The 12,864-nt window shown below is 43.8% G+C and overlaps 3 non-coding genes across 3 annotated transcripts; 2 read left to right on the forward strand and 1 right to left on the reverse strand.

The window, feature by feature from the left end:
- Positions 1–1,772: 1,772 nt before the first annotated feature.
- Positions 1,773–1,844, forward strand: TRNAG-UCC (transfer RNA glycine (anticodon UCC)). Its single transcript has one exon. It is a non-coding gene; the product is annotated as a tRNA-Gly (tRNA).
- A 1,886-nt stretch (positions 1,845–3,730) lies between these two features.
- TRNAE-UUC (transfer RNA glutamic acid (anticodon UUC)) lies at positions 3,731–3,802 on the forward strand. Its single transcript has one exon. It is a non-coding gene; the product is annotated as a tRNA-Glu (tRNA).
- A 490-nt stretch (positions 3,803–4,292) lies between these two features.
- TRNAG-GCC (transfer RNA glycine (anticodon GCC)) lies at positions 4,293–4,363 on the reverse strand. The gene has a single exon. It is a non-coding gene; the product is annotated as a tRNA-Gly (tRNA).
- Positions 4,364–12,864: the final 8,501 nt, after the last annotated feature.

The raw sequence follows: 12,864 nt of genomic DNA on the forward strand, positions 1-12,864 counted from the left end.
TCGCGCCTTCCTGCCGGCCTCTCCAGGCCAACACAAACATTCTCCCGTGGGACCCAAAGGCAAACAGCCTTCACCTGGCACGACCCCTATCGCGCCTCCCACTCCCCGTAAAGCCACTGCCCTAACCTTCCTCAGCTTCCTACCCGACCCCACCACTTCCTCTTTCTCTTTCGGGAACACACACAGCTCAGCCTTGAAGTCATTCTTTATAGCGCCTCCCTCTTTAAAAACAAGCCGGTCATCGGCACCTGATGGGAGCCAAGCAATGGTTCACACTGGTGCTAGGGATGAAAGATGGGGAACATTCAGAGAATGAAAGAACTGGAGACCTGCTGTCACGCAGCATCCAATCCAATTCGGGAAACAGGACTTCTCCAGGGAACGGTAACTGCCAATTCCCTAGAAGGTATCAAGAAAGGACAGGGTTTTTACTTTAGAATACCTGACTTTGCTTAATTTTTTAAGAAGACATGTTGATGTCTCTGTTTCATTAACATTTATTTCTTTGCTAATATTTTTGGATTTCATTTTGCACATTCAAAGATATTATCCTTAGAAGAGGCATCTAACACAGACACACGTATACATGCACACATTGACATACACACCTAAGGTGAAGAATTTCTTCCTTTGGAGAGCTGTCTCTTCAATTCTGAAAGGACATGGACGTCTTGGAGGACAAGGGACGAAAAACGGGAAGGCTGGAGAGGTGGCTTGCGGAAAGGTTTTTGAGGTGGGTAGAAGTAGGAAAGGAAGAAGGGTCCTTTCTGATTTGTAAAGCTCAGAAGCTGAGAGGCCTAGGAAGCCCCAAACCAGAGATTAGCAGGAAAGAGGGAATGTGTGTCCAGGTCAGGGGATATAAACAGTCGCTAATTAACAGGCATTTTTTTCCTTAGTATAGTGGTCAGCATTCCAGCCGTCGCGCTGGAGGCCCAGTTCCGTTCCCAAGTGGGGAGTATGTGTGTATTTTTGCATTCATTATTCTGTTTCCTTTCTCTGCCCACGACCCAGGTCCCGGCGGCAAAGTCTCTCCAAAAGCAAAAGATGCTTTCGTGGCACTAGCCACATTGCCAAACGTATCACTTCCCTGGAATCCATGCTCAACACAAGCTTTCAGGAGGTGGTCCCCTGTCGCTCTGGCTTCCCATAGACACCCTGCCCCGGCCCTTCTACGACCCTAGGCGCCCAAGGGCAACTCTATCTCTTACTCGTAATAGACACGACAGTTGCGTCTCCCTCCTCCCCAATCCCTCGCCTAAGACCAAAAAGGAACCCGGGACAAGAGCTAGGGTTCTGTGCCCGACCTTCGCAGAGGAAGCCTGTGGGTCGCTTTCGGCGAGTCTACTTGAGCTACCAAGGGGTTGGAAGCTGCAAAGGTCCGGCGTGCCAGGCGCTAGTATCAGGCCAGGGCTCCCCAGCCACAGGGTTCCAAGGAGATCACCCCATTGTCCAGTCTGAATGCACTCGCTTTTGCCTGCAGGTGGCACGCAACAAACATCCCCAGAACACACAGTACCACTCACACGCAAATATGCTCCGAAACTACTCGATCACGAAGTGGGCACAAAGGAACTCTATGTCAGTCAATTGGAGGACGGCCGATGGTGTGGGCAGGACCATGGAAGCCTGGGCAGAACATGAGGTAGACAAGCGATGAGGCAACCCAACACACACCCTGCGAGCAGGGCTCTTGTGTGTACCCCAGTTGGAAGATCTGGGGGGGAAACAGCCAAGGCTCTAGGACCTGGCAGAGGCAGTATATCCTTATGTAGGCGTTGGTGGTATAGTGGTGAGCATAGCTGCCTTCCAAGCAGTTGACCCGGGTTCGATTCCCGGCCAACGCAGTCGCTTTTCCACTTTTTCCGTGCTCTATTCTGTTGCCCTACTGCTTACCCCACTGCACCGAGCCACTTGACGGTTCTCTGCTATGTTCCTTTCTTGATATCTCACCTCTGAACTTATTTCCCCGCCTGATTGTGAGAGTGGCTCTTCATCTCTGTCCTCTCTCGTCCTCTGTATCTTTCCGGTTATCTCGTTGGATGCTGGATCTCGTGCTGAAGACTCCATTTCAATTGAACAACTGAGTGCCTAATACGTGTGCAAGGTACGGGCATAGAGGGCATCTTTGGCAGACGAACAGGAAAGAGCCCCTGCCTACACTTCCGAGGAGCTTTTATCCTGGAGGAGACGGACAATGGGATAGAGTTTATCCTCACGCACTCCAGAGGATCTGGATCTCATCCAAGGGACTTTCCTACCTTTCCTTCTGAAGGTGGAGATCCAGCCGAAGCCAGACCCGCGGGTTCTCTGGCATTCCTGTCCATCTCTTTCAATATGATTTACACACGGGCTCCGATGTTTGAGGTGACGAGGTCCTGCACTAGGGTGGGTTGCTGAGTTACTAAGAAAAGGGTGAAATGTTAGACAGAAATAACAGGACAATTTGTTGGCTTTGGGAGAGGGAGGAGAATTGAAGTAAGAGTGAAGAATCTAAGACGGCCAATCACCAGCCTGGGTTCCTAGGATATTGATAGTACCCTCTACAAGGAGGGAAAGGATAGGATTGAGAGGAAAGAACGGAGATCAGTTTTAGACATGGTGAGTTTAAAATGTCTACAGGGCTTCTACTTCGAGGATGTCTAATAAGAAGTTGGAGATGAGAGACTGGAGGTCGGAAGAAAGGTTAGAGCTATATAAGTAAATCTTAGAGTCACACACGGAGGGATAATAAATGAAGGAAGAGTGAACCCCGGTCTTAGGAATTGGTACAGTGGGACAGGACACTCGTCTCTGCTTACTTTCCTTCTCTTCACTTCCCCTCCCAATAAAGTTTGGGTCTGTAGTGGTTGCACATTCTCCAGGATAAGGCAGAACTTGAAGGACCTAGAGGTGGCCCGTTGTGCATGTCCAGGAAGGAAAGCAAGACTGCTATCTGAATATACAAAAGCTTCCCTCTTCTTCTAGGGTTCATGGCCAATCAAGCTCTTTTCGGACTGTTATTCAGTCATTTTTCAGTCGTCTGCCTTTTTGTGACACCATTTGGGATTGTCTTGACTGAAGTGGTTTGCCATTTCCTTCTGGAGCTCATTTTTCAGGTGAGGAAACTGTGGCAAACAGGGTTAAGTGGCTTGCCCACAAGGTCACACAGTTAAGTATCTGAGATCAGATTTGAACTCAGGAAAACGAGTCTTTCCAGGCCTGGCACTCTATCTCGTGCTCCACTCAGGTGAAAATAGAAGAGATAGAAACAAGAAGTCAGAGCAGATACAAACAGATAGTTATTAAACCCAAGAAAAAGTCTTTGCAAAGGCACAGGTATTCTCAGAGGCTCTGAAGAGGGGAAGGACATGGCACAGGAACAAAGGGGCAATTAAGGCGACTTTATGAATAAAAGATGAAAAGGCGGGCACGTAGAGTAAGTGTAGAATGAGGAGAGATTCGGACCGGGGAAAATGGCGGGATGGGTAGAGATTTGGGTTTTGAATTCTTTTGGGGTAACAATTCTTTGTTCAGGAGATGCGGCAAACCGGTGCTAACATTTAAGGGAATGAGCTAGCGTGTGAGAGGGGCAGCAGGATAGAAGGCCTTCGATTGGTATTGCCGTGGGTAAGTGATTCAAGAGTGGGTCAGACATAAGTTCGATAGATCTACAGAGGCTGAATACAGCATCTGAAGGTGGCAGAAGTCGCATTTCGTGCTGTATGAAGAAGGAAGCACATTAACCATCAGTTCCCTGGTGGTCTAGTGGTTAGGATTCGGCGCTTTCACCGCCACGGCCCGGGTTCGATTCCCGGTCAGGGAAACAATTTTTGCTGTACTGGACTCTAAAGAGGGCGGCTACAAAAGAGAAGTAACTTCACTCTGCATACTGTGCGTGCACACTGCACAATTCCCACAGTGTTCCTCGGTTACGCTACCAAGTTTTCGAAGGCCAAAAAGAATCCAGAGTGGAGTGCCGCACATCCGTTCCATCATCCTGGCTCACTTGCATTGTCTAGTTTCCGACCTTTAATGGTTCGGAAGCGTAAGGGCTGGAGGCCAGGGCGACATTCAACTTTGGCCAAAGAACTTGGTATTTGGCGCCTGGTAGTGTGTGTGGGGAGGGGGTGATTTTTGTACCAGTTATGGCTTTCTGGTGAGAACCAGAGGAGCGTAAGACCTAAAACCAACTTGGGTTTTCTTTAGTGGGCACTGGGTAACAAATATTGGGGAGCCAAGGTGAGGATGACGAGATACGATACTACCACCCAGAGGAGAGGTTGGAGGAGAGCTGCGCTTTTAAAATGCCATCTTGCATGGGCCGGGAATCGAACCCGGGCCTCCCGCGTGGCAGGCGAGAATTCTACCACTGAACCACCCATGCATTCATAGATACCCTTGCCCCTCTACGTCTAATCTCGTTGAACAATCGTAGCTCTGGTGGGTCCGACTCACACTTTCCCCCAGGTGCCAGTCTCAGAGCAGTCCAGCCCCTGGCTCAGAGGAATTCGCCCCACTGACTAATCTCCGATCCCACTTACTCTTACCTGCAAATGACGCGCAGTCTATACCTCCAAACTATCAGTGCCATTCACATGCAAACACGCTTGGAAACAACCAGACCAGAAAGTGGGTGCAAAAGAACTTCACGAAGAGAGGGCCCTGGATGATTGGGGCAGGGTCTGTGGGACGCAAGAGCCGTTCCACCCAACCCACAGGAGTCACGGGCTGGCTCGGGCGCGATCCTGGGCTTTGAGCTAAGACAGGGGTGGGGAACTTGACATTTCGAGGTGGCCCTCTAGGTCCTCGAGTGCGTCCCTTGGACCGAGTACAGGTTTTACAGAACAAATCCCAGAGGGCCACATGTGGCCTCAAGGCCGCAGGTTCCCCACCCCTGGTCTAAGATATCCGAGTTTGCTCGGTCTCAGGAGCAAGTTCTTCATCTAGAGGTCTAAGGCTCCTGTCAAAATGTGCTGGCTGCTAGTATACTCCTAGCCGTCCAGACTTTACGTCTCTCTATCATATGTGCCTTTTTCCTCTCCTTCCTCTTTTACATTCAATTAGTTACCAGATGTTATTGATTTTTTTTTTTACTGAATTTTACTCTGAATTATTTTTGTGCTATTTTCCCCTATTTCCTTTGAGATCCTGGTAATTCAGGCCCTCATTACCTCTTACCAGGACTACTGTAATCGTTGTTTTGTCTTGTTTTTGCTGGTCTCTCTAAATTTATTTCTCCCATTCCAATTCTTATAGCTCTAACCAAAATAAATTTCCCAGTTCTCGTTTGTCTAACTTTTAAAGTCTTCGTTTATTCCATTTTGTCGTAAAGTTATATATTATATATATTCATATGTATATGCATGTGTATGTGTGTATATGTATGCATGTCTGTGTATATACATATATTGTGTATACATATACACACACATATATACATATGTGTGTGTGTGTGTGTGTGTGTGTGTGTGTGGATGGATGGAGGGATGGATAGGGGGATGAGTCCTCTGTTTAGACCCCAGGCAAAGATATAACTGGAAAGAGTTAAAACACAAACAATGAAATGTAAAGGAACTCTTTAGAAGTAACGGATTTATTTCATACCCTGGACAGACACTGAAGACTGAAAATTGTGTATGAAAAGACTTTCAAGGACCATGAATTTGCTCCAAGGCAAAGACGACTCTGATACCTTTGTCCCAGACCGCTCTTCTTAAGATGCCAACAGGAACTTGGTGAGATCCTTATCAGAGGAGTTAAAGAATAAAGTTAAAAGATAGGAGAAACTAGACGCTCTCATCTGCTGCTTAGAATTGATAAATCTCAGAACCAAGACTCTGAGGGCCTCAAAAAGAAGTCGATTCTGTCTCTCTTAAATTAATGGTCACTGTCACTGCCCTGGACCAAAAAGTAGAGTAGCCCTCCAGCTAAAAAGAGAAAAATATTAACCAGTTCAACTAATGGCTAGAGGCTTGAGGCAGAAGAGATTGTAGCAGCCTGGTCAATGGCAAATCCAGGAAGTCTTTTGTTTGGGACCAGCTAAAATACCATGCCCCTTGGTAAACCCAGGAATCTCTTCATGCTGGATTAGCAGCAGCAGCCCTGTGATTGAGTAATCTTATTGGTAAAAGCTATCAGCCATTCATTGTCCAGTGACTAGCGCAAAAGTCCACCAATAGGTGACCTTCCTGCCTCATTCCAGCATCAGCCAATGGACTCAACCACTCAGCCGTGCCCTCCCAGTGAACTTCATAAGGTCCTCAGGAGAAAGAAGGAACCTCAGGGTTCTGTAAGAAATGTTTTATAACTATTGCTCTTATTAAGCCATTTTTTGTAAATGTCTTGTCTAAGACTTGAGACTACTAGTAATTGGAATCATATCAGTAGGGAATCAGTTAGGAGTCTAGCTACCTACAAGTTTACTACTAGAATCTAAGGTAGTGGTAGACCCTTGGAGAATTCAACTTTCTAGTGACAGTGTGGATTAGAGGGAGTCAACACATAGAGGGTTCACATTTTGGCATTTCAAACCTTATGTGATATCTCCAAATAATCTTTCCAGCCTTATTTCACATGATTCCCCTTCATGAAAAAAGATTTTCTATTATGGATTTTGAATGCAACTTTTTGTTGAGTTGAATAAGGCTGATCTTAAAGTCAATAAAAGTTAATAAATCAAAAAGTATTTATTAAGTGCCCATATGGCAGGCTAAGCAGTAGAGATACAAAGAAAGGAAAAATAAACAGTCCCTACTCTTGGGGAGTTCACAGTGTAATGGGGTGGGGGGGGGTAGGGGAGATATAAACAACTATTCAAAACAGTTATATACAGGATAAATTTGGGATAATCAACAAAGGGAAGGTACCAGTACTGAGGAAGATTCGAAAAGGCTTCCTGTAAAAGGTAGCATTTTAGTTGGAACCTGAAGGTAGTCAGGGAGGTTAAGGTTGAGGTCCTCACCTGTTTTGTATCCACTTGTCTTTTCTGAACCAGCCTGTGTTTGTGAGAGGTGAGGGACAATAGAGAATGAATAGTTAGCCTTTTAATTAGTATTGAAACAAAATTGTTCATCTCAGACTTAAGCATAATTGAAAATTAAGTAAATCCTAATGATTAACTAAATTTACCAGAACTTTTGTTTAACTTGTTTAATTAGCTACTGTTCAAGAATGAAGAACCAATATGGGAATGTCATTGCAGACTAAGAAATATTCAAAGATAACTAACAATTTTTGTTATATGATCAGTTACAATTGGTCTTGTATGAATAATTTGCTATTGTTTGAATCCTGCTAATTTATAATCTATATTATATAGATAAATAATATATATATACATATATATATATATACTTTGTTTTTAAAAATCCTGAACTAGAAGATTTGATATATAAGGACCAAGAGAAATATAAGGCACATAACAAAGACTGATTATAAGGGATCCATAAGGACAGACTGTTTACTTTTTATAAATGTAAAATGTATATCTAAGATTTTTATTAATAACTGGGAAGCTCATAAGAAAAACTGGGATAAACCTGAGTAAGATAGGAATTTATAAAGTAAAACGATTTAGGAACTGCTTAAAAAGAGAGACTATTTTATACAAATGAGGTGCAAGAGGAAGAATTGATACAGAGAAATTAGATGGGGGAGGAGGGCTGGTAGTTCTGGTAACCTACTTTCATCAGGAATGGGCTTAAGAAGGGAACAATACATATATATTTAGAAGAGTATAAAAGTCTTCTAAATTCAGAGGAAATAAAATGGTAGAGACAGACAACAAAGGAAAGATCTTTAGAGAGGAGGGTGAGGGAATAGATAAAACAGGGGCATAGAAGGATGTTTAGATTTAAAAATGGAACCTCCTCATAGAAATGTTTTAAGATTAATAACTACAATGTGAAACAAAAAGTAACTCTTGGTTGAGCTATTTGAATGAATGAAACATTCATTAATCAATTACTATGAGCAAAGAATGGTGCTAAAGGCTGGAGAAACAAAAGAAAATTAAGACAGGCCCTGCCTTCCAGGAGCTTATTCTAATGGGGGAGGGGGCCCCTATTAACAATGTCCATCCCCTGAATTGGTTGGTGCTAGGTCCAGCACTTCTCTATAGAGAAAGGATGAAGATATTGCTCTAAGAGAGGCGGTCCCTTTATTTACTCCAGGAGAATACTTGAGGAAAATGGAACTGTGTAGTGGTTATTGGTGTTAGCCCCCAAATTGTATTGCAAAATATTTTCCCTTGTTTGAGAGTCCTATAAATATTCTCTAGAATCATCTTGGAATGTGAGGGGATGGGGGAATTATGCAAGTTTGGATATGCTTCTCTTCACACTAAAAATGGATTTGCTATTAGATAAAGGTTAAATTAAATAATATTTTTTCCTGACACACTTGTGTCTAAAATGCAAAGCATTTCTTGTTGTTTGTCTCCATCACCAAACTGCAAACTTTGTATAGACAGTATAATTTTTTTTAATCTTTGCATCACCAGGACCTAGCAAAAGATTTGGAAGAGTATTTAATAAATGTTTGTTGAGCCGCATTGAATTAGTGTCCATATAGCAAGAATTTGAACTCTGATACCTATAAGTTGAGGACTCTGCAGATCTTTTTTGCCTAAATTTGGTCCCTTACCTCCTTTGAATGGTGTAAATGTGTAAAACCAAGCAAGAGCAGCTTTCCAGAGGTCTGTTGCTGTGAACAGCTTCAAGGTTCTGATTACATAGTATAGTGAACTCTCTATTTATTCAGCAGTAAATTAAGGCAAAACATTCACAGAAATCAAAGTATATCATTGTGATAGTAATGGAATGTGGAGATTCCCCTGTATTGGGCTTGGTTTTCAAATTGATTGTGTTAAAACCCAGAGCTTGTTAATCCCACCTGTGGGATGGACTTTTTGATGTGAAAAGAAAGTCCTGAACTGGGAGGAGCTGGTGACGTAGATTTGGAGAGACAAGAGAGAGGCGGAAGATCTTTTTGGAAGCAGCACCTCGGGGAGAGAGAGAGACTAAGAGAATTGCTGGTGGCCGCTTTGAATTGCCCTGGACTTTTGAGACCTGCCCCCTGAGCTGCCAAGGACTGAGGAGACATGGCTGTTTTGCTGTCTGTTTTGATGTTCTTTTGCCAGATTTGTCCACTGGTGAAAGACAGTCCTTTTGTTGAAGAAGTCCTGGAACCTGGCATTTGGTTAAGAAGCCCTGAGACTGTCCTGCAGACAGAGAGTGAATACTGTCCACTGATGAAGGACAGTGCTGTTGTTGCAGGGGTCTGGAGACTGTCCTGCAGACAGAGTGAATACTGTCCCCTGGTGAAGGACAGTGCTGTTGTTGCAGGGGTCTGGGAACCTTTCTGTTGGTTCAGAAGCCCTGAAGAAGGATTTTCTTGTTGTATGTTTACAGAAATCCTGGGAGAGGGCTTTGCTAATGTGTTCAGGGGTTCTAGGACTGTTCTACAGACAGAGGATGAATTCATGAAGGGACTGGCAATGTATCTTATGGCCTTGCTAAGCCTTGTCTCCCCAGGAACTAAGATTGCTGAGAACTTGCCTCCTGTCAAGATGAAGAAAAGACCTCCATTTGGGTATTAAGTGCTGTGTTTAAACTTGATGTAACTCTGGGGTAGATTCAATTGTGATCCAGGGGTGGGGAACTTTTGACCTTATGTTTGGAAACTACTCTCCATTTGAGAAGAGGGGCTTTGTGGTGGACTTAATTAAGGTATAGCCTAGGGGTGGAGAAGTATTTAGAACAGAGACTTTGTAATTGATTGAATGATTGGAAGGTCCTGGGGTGGGGTAGTACTTGGAGATTATTTAGTAAATGCTGTATTTGGAATGATGTCATGTTTTGACCTTCTCTGTTCTTGGTTTGTCACTGAATAAAATGGAGAGCACCTATGCTGGTATTCTGAACCTTGGGAAGTTGCCTTTCCTTGGCATTATATTACAATCATTCACAATGTTATAAGTTGACAACTTATCACTAAAGTGGCCACATAGTTTTCACCGAAGTGGTCACATAGTTTTAAACCAGTACATTCATTTAGTAACTCAATCATTGAGTAAGTCCTTAATTCAATCACAAAGTACAAAGGTCAAAGTTCTCCATCCCTAGGTCAAATTGTTTTAATCTCTTCAATCAAAAAGTCTCCTTTATTCTTAATTGGAGAAGTCTTTAACTCAATCATCTAAATATAAAGGTCAAAGTTCTCCAGCCCTAGGCCACAGTAAATCATGATCTTCTCATTTTGCATTAAATACCCAAGGAGAGGTCTTTTCATCTGGACTCCAGGCAGGTACTCAGCTTCCATGGTTCCTCTTCCATATTGAAGCTCACAGTGCCTGGTCCACCTCAAGCCCTTCATGGTTTCTGTTCCTGGGAAGAAAAAGATTAACAATAACATTCATTCACATTGCCAACATCCTCATCAATTCACTTTCTGCCTGTAAAATCAACATGGATCCAACGACAAGGTCTGAGGAAGCAACTAACAAATCATCAGTATAGTCCCAGGACTTCTAAAAATGTCAGCAAGACCCTCCTCCAAGTATTTCTGTAAACATACAACAAGAAAATCCTCTTTCAGGGCTTCTGAACCAGCAGGGAGGTCCCAGGGCTTCTGTAAGAACAGCACCATTCTCTATCAACAGACAAATCTGACAAAGTAACATCAAAACAGAGAAACAAAGTACCAGCATCACAGTCACGTTTCCTCCTAGTTCTCCTCTCTTCTCATTTCTCAGTTTTTCTCAATTCTCTTCTCAGTTCTCAGAAGTTCTCATCAGCTCTGGCAGGCTCTCAGCAGCTCTCAGAAGTTCTCTCTCTCATTCAGCAGTAGCAGCTCAGCCTCCACACTGCTTGCTCCCAACAGTTCTGACTTTCTAGCTTGGGGTTCTCCTTATATATGGTATCAGCTCCTCCCTGTTCTGCCCCTTCCTGTTACATCATCAAGTTCATCCCACTGTGGGATTCACAACTTGATACAATCATGAACTGAAACAAAGTGCTAAGTACCTGTTTCCTTGCCAATACAAGGGGCAGGGAAGATCTTCAAATCCCCATTACCATTACAAACTTTATAGTAGAAGACTTTCTCCTATGGAAACCGAAGGAGATCTGGGTATCCAAGCCCTTCAGATTTCCAAACTATCTAATTCTTTGCCTCATCTTTTAATCACTTCTCCATTCTCATCTCTTTCCCAGCTTTCCTCCTTCCTTCCTCCCACTCCCACCCAAGGGGGAAGGCTGAGTATAGATAAGGATTTTTCATAGATATTTTTATAACCTATTAAGATTTTAAAACATCATCTAACATATATTCTCATTTAGTTACCCAATTTCCCTTAATTTCAAAATACAGTGACCTTTCCTAAGTTCTTCTTTTTGAGCTCTCTGTAGCTTTTGACATAGTTAACCATTTCGACACTGTTACCCATCTTTCTCTGTTCCCTGTTTTTCTCAGTCTGTCTAATCTTTCTTCTCAGTGTCATTTGCTGTCCTGTCTCCATAATTTGTCCTGGTCCCTTTTGACCTATCTTTTGATGATTTTATTGGCTGCCAGAACTCAATTATCATTTCTATGCAGGTAACTCCCGAATCAAATTATGAATCTTCATTTTTCTCCTGAGCTCCGTATTATCTTTGTCTCTCAACTCACCTCTTTTCGTACCTTCTCTGTTTCTGTTTAGAGCACCACCATTCTTGTCTCCTTTAATTGGATTCCCTGCCTCTGGTCTCTCCCTTCTCCAATCCATCTTTCACATAACTGACTAACCAATCTTTCTAAAGTGCAGATCTGACCCTAGGACTCTCTTGATTATGAAGTTCCTGTTGCTCCCTAGTGCCTCTAGATTAAAATACCAAGTCCTGTTTGGCATTTAGAACCAGCACTTCCAATTAGTCTCTCTAGACTGACATTTCATTTTACATCTCCTTGAGCACTCAAGTCCAAACAGGCTTACCTGACATTTATTATACCCAACATTCCATCTTCCTCGATCATGTTTTTGCACAACTGTCGCTTATTACTGGAATGCTCTCACTTCTCATCTCTGCCCCTCCTAATTCCTCCGTTGTTGTTCAGTCTCAGTGTCTGACTCTTCGTGTCCCCATCTGGGGTTTTCTTGGCAAAGATGCTGGAGAGGTTTGCCATTTCCTTCTCCAACTCATTGTATAGGTGAGGAAACTGAGGCAAACACGGATATGTAACTTGCCCGGGATCACACTGCTAGTAAATGACTGGGGCCAGATTGGAACTCCTGAAGATGAGTCTGCCCTATTCCAGACTCCACACTCTATCCACAATGCCTTTCCTGAATGTCCTTCTCCCCTCCCCAGAGGGACAGGCACTCATCTTGTCCGTGTTCTCCCCATTTTGACTAACTAATCTTTGTATGTGTTTTATATTTATTATAAGCATTCGTGTTATTGTCCCACTAGTAGTATGTTAGTTGAACTCCTTGAGGAGAACTGCTTCGATTAGTGTCTCTCAATCTCCAGTTCTGGCATAATGCATTTGACACTTAGTAGGTGCTTAATAAAGAATTATCTAATTGCACAGAATAAGAAAATGGGTGTGGGGCGGTGGAGAAGGCAGGTCTGATTTCACCAACCAGCAGACTCTTCCACGCCCTCCTCAGAGTCTCGGCCCCCGGGGCTAGGCACTCGGGGGGCCATCTAGAATAAAGCCAGCTCTGCGCCTGGCGAGGGGTCGAGAGAATGCGTGGAAAGAGATTTCGCGGAAGCCCCTTTTTGGTCGGGTTTCCGGCCTCGTCTCTGCTGCTCCGCCCCCTCTGCTGAATCTCTGGAGGCTGGAGAGTCGGGATGTCTCCGAAAGAAGCAAGTTGTTTTCCTCTTCTCTATCCGGTCTCTCCCC

Source organism: Petaurus breviceps, unplaced genomic scaffold, assembly GCF_028583685.1.
Source record: "Petaurus breviceps papuanus isolate PSGF00001 unplaced genomic scaffold, PetGlider_PUasm1.0 220, whole genome shotgun sequence".
NCBI lineage: Eukaryota > Metazoa > Chordata > Mammalia > Diprotodontia > Petauridae > Petaurus > Petaurus breviceps.